The sequence below is a fragment of the Pecten maximus genome, chromosome 14, assembly GCF_902652985.1.
Source record: "Pecten maximus chromosome 14, xPecMax1.1, whole genome shotgun sequence".
Classification (NCBI taxonomy): Eukaryota; Metazoa; Mollusca; class Bivalvia; order Pectinida; family Pectinidae; genus Pecten; species Pecten maximus.
This window is the reverse complement of record NC_047028.1, coordinates 24,800,799-24,805,171: the sequence shown is the minus strand read 5'-3', so window position 1 is coordinate 24,805,171 and position 4,373 is coordinate 24,800,799. Positions and strand designations below refer to the sequence as shown.

The following is a 4,373-nucleotide window of genomic DNA, read 5'->3' as shown; positions in this document are numbered from 1 at the left end:
TAACTGAAACATTGAACTAATACACTGAATAAGAACACAGTATGAATGAACAATAAAAGAAACTTTTAAAGCACTATGATGACAAAAGAGAGAACATAAGGACAAGTGTAACTGTCTTTCTATGAGTATAATGTAAGGAATGGATACATACACAATGTACACGTCTGTACTTAGAATTTTAATAAACCATGGAGAAAATGGAACTTTCAAGAACTTTTATTTTGCTGTCGTGGTAGCGTTCTTGGGCAAGACACTTTACACTGATTGCTCTGGATAGCATACGACGGGGGCCCTGCACGTTGTTTAGTGAGGTAGTCACCAACTACTACAATGAAACGCCGTCTAAAATTTACCACCGCTGTTCACGGGGCATTAGGGCCCGCGGTGGCCGAGTGTTTAGGTGTCCCGACACTTTATCACTAGCCCTCCACCTCTGGGTTGCGAGTTCGAAACCTACGTGGGGCAGTTGCTAAGTTCTGACTGAAGGCCGGTGGTTTTTCTCCGGGTACTCCGGCTTTCCTCCACCTCCAAAACCTGGCACGTCCTTAAATGACCTGGCTGTTAATAGGACGTTAAACAAAAACAAACCAAACAAAAGGTCCACGGGGCGATAAATCCAACAAACTAAACAAACCCGAGACACCCTTAAATGTATTGCCCTAGATTTGACGAGGAAATAAAACCCATAAAACAAAAATCGACACCTGAATTATCTTATCATTTGAGGGCATAGATATCGCACTATGTTACCTGTTAGAAGTATCTGTCAAAGCTCTTAATTAAAAAAAGTAGTAAAACATGGAAGACAATGACCGAAATGTATTATAATTCAAACGGTATATAAATATATCCAACACTTCATACGATTTGAATTGTCTAACAAAGTGTCTATACACTAAATGCCGTTGTAAACTAGTCCGTGATAATACATATATTTTTTCCTAACAAATGAAAATCCCCAAACGAAGATTTCGTAATGCGCAAGTATAACATTTCACTAGTAGATGAAGTGTGATGGGCGTCAAGGTCACAGAACTGAACGGAATTTTGAAGCCTATATAAGGCATCGGAGAACATATATTTAAAGTGTGGTATTTCCACGCTAACTTATAGGCATTATGATTCCTCGGTCCACGCCAGATATATGAAAACATTCGAAGGATCAAGATGTGTTTTTGAAATTTCTTAACACAAAGTCATTATTTTGATGGCGCTTGAACGGGACAGATCCTATCTACGTAACTTAAAGATGGAGAGAAAGAACATTATTTTTGCATTGACACTGATTTCTGCCTCAGCAATCCTACTAGTATTGTTCGCCATCTTAATACATCAATATTCTTTTGCCACCGAGAACAAAACCAGACCGAATACTCCTACAGTAAGTATTTCGTATTAAGTAAGAATTATTTATTTGCCTGTCTGTAGTACACATGAGTATCATTTAAGTCGATACAGGAACTATATCCTGTTTGTTGATTAATATTATATGATGAATTATTAAGCATTAACTTTATTAATTGATAAGCATGTTAAAATATCTTAATAGATTAACACTCAGCACTATATTACCCGCCGATAGCAATGTTATCTGGTTGCATGTGTGTTTTAAACTGGAGTTTCCGTGTCTGAATACACGCTACCGTGTGACACATTTACCTAGCAAGCGATAGCGGTTATGTGGTAAACAATTTGTTATCATGCTGAACTTCCGCAGACGTTTCGACAGGATAATGTCCTCCTTTTCCAAATGTCACATATAAATTCATAAGTATAAACTGCAGGGTTATAGATTTTCCCCGTGGAGATGAGTAAAGGACATTTCCTACAAGAGTAGTGATGTGTTAAAACTTACGATATAATATACGGCATAGTAGACAACAAGATGTATCGCAAATCAACATTAGGCGCATCCTACATTTCTGTGTAAAGCAAAAAACAGAGCAAGAATATAATAAAAGCAAACCAATCAATCAATACGCGAATCAATCATTCTTATATCGATCATTTAATTAACCGATAAATATTCGAGAAATTATCTAGAAATTATTTATTAGACGAACGTACTTATCTCGAAGTCAGGAGGGCGATAGAATAAACTTGATCAACGTGATAAATGATTCTTCGCATCCAGCAGCGTCTTCGTTTATCAGATTACGCGATAACGACGTTTTAGCGCATGTGAATTACTGACACATACGAGCATTTAGAGAAATTTATAGTCTGTTTCAAAATTTATGAAAAAAAAAAATAATGCATTCATTTTGTTACAAACGGTTGGTATAAGGGTTCCGCCATTGCGGGAGAAATTCGTGACCTGATACACAAATGATTATTCTCATTTCTACAAAACTCCGTTTTGTATCCAATTATATGCTGAAGCAGAACCATCGATTTATTATTTACTTTGCATGCTATCAAGATTTAAAAGTGGACAGAGGGTCGAAAAATGTTTAAAATATCCCACCTTTTACCGTGTCTCAATCACTTTAATCTAATATTTTACACTTTACCCTTATTGATATATATGGCATACAATTTATGTTGTTTAAAGAGGTAGTCACCAACTACGATAATGGTACCCCGCCTCAAAATGTCTCCAGCTGTTCACGGGGAGATTAACAAACAAACCTATTGTATTTCGTATGCCGTGATATATCCTATTCCGTATACTGTGACCTATTATATTCCGTATCATGTTACCTATCTCATTTCGTACTCTGTTACCTATCCCATTCCGTATCATGTGACCTATTCTATTCCGTATCCTATGACCTATCATATTCCGTATCATGTGACCTATTCTATTCCTATCATGTGACCTATTCTATTTCGTATCCTGTGACCTACAGTATCATATTCTGTATCATGTGACCTTTTATATTCCGTATCCTGTGATCTTTTATATTCCGTATCCTATCACCTATCATATTCGTATCCTGTGACCTATCATATTCGTATCCTGTGACCTATCATATTCCGTATCCTGTGACCTATTATATTCCGTATCCTATCACCTATCATATTCGTATCCTGTGACCTATCATATTCGTATCCTGTGACCTATCATATTCCGTATCCTGTGACCTATTCTATTCCGTATCCTGTGACCTATTCTATTCCGTATCCTGTGACCTATCATATTCCGTATCCTGTGACCTATTCTATTCCGTATCCTGTGACCTATTCTATTCCGTATCCTGTTGATATACAATTTTGCACCATATTCTGTATCCTGTCAACTATTCTTTTCCGATACATAAGTATTCAGTAAAAAAATGTATTCCAAGACATATCATTATTTTGTTTCTAGAAAATGTGCATGTTCTTGCTTAATGCAATGCTTCATCCTTAAATTGTGATTTCAATATTCTTATCTTGCAGACAACAAGTACAAATCTACAAAACCGAACAGTGCAGTTGTATGCCATGAAGGACAAATACGGCCAAAACTATCTAAGATTTGATTTAATCAATTCTGAATTGGGAATGTTCACATATCGTCACTCACCAGCTATGGTATGCCAAGAAAGCGGTTTTTACAACTTCACGCTATACATAGTTTATAATGAAGAAAACTGCAGAGAAGTAAATAGCCATATAGATAATGGGGTCGTTCACATACAAGTGATGAAATCTGAAGACAATACAATTGTCAAAGATCACACAGAAAAGTTTTGGAGCCGTCCGGGCAATACATGGATGGTTCATGCAACTTTAGATTTTCACACAAAATGTCGACAAGGATTGTTGATCAATTCTACATTCATTGACTGTATCTCATGGAACGAATCATACCTAAATGTCACTAAGGTCAGTTTATGAAAATTACTGTGTAGATGACCGGACTACCATGTGTTTATGATGTTGATGAACTGAAAAGACTGCAGTGTGGCCCGTATGAAGTTATGATGTTGAACTGTTAAGACTGTGGTGTGGTCCTGTGATCTGATGGTGTTGATTTGTCGCGTAGTCCTGTATAACTTAATGTTTTGGCGGACTGTTAAAACTGTTATGTGGCCAGTGAGACTTTATGTTGATGGACTCTCAAAGCTGCCTTGTATCTATACATGACCAATCAAATCATCCTCTCTATCGTCGTCGTCGTCGGCGTCATTGCTTCTTTTGCTCAACAAAATAAAAAGTTATGAAGACTTCATTTAAATTTGCCTTTTTCTTTTCATTTACAAACATCAAAAATATTTTAAATCAAATCATAATTTTCAACCTATTTGAGACATCCCTATAAAAACATCACACAATTGTTACTTAGAAAAAGAATCAGTATACTAGTATATCCGTATCGTCAAATAGCTCTGTCTAATCTAATATTCACACAAAATCTGTATCATTAAAAACATCTTTCGACAGAA

General features: G+C 36.3%; 1 long non-coding RNA gene across 1 annotated transcript; it reads left to right on the top strand.

Annotated features, from left to right (window-relative positions):
• Nucleotides 1-1,074: 1,074 nt before the first annotated feature.
• LOC117341601 lies at nucleotides 1,075-4,165 on the top strand. Its single transcript, XR_004535672.1, has 2 exons — nucleotides 1,075-1,381; nucleotides 3,385-4,165. It is a non-coding gene; the product is annotated as an uncharacterized LOC117341601 (long non-coding RNA).
• Nucleotides 4,166-4,373: the final 208 nt, after the last annotated feature.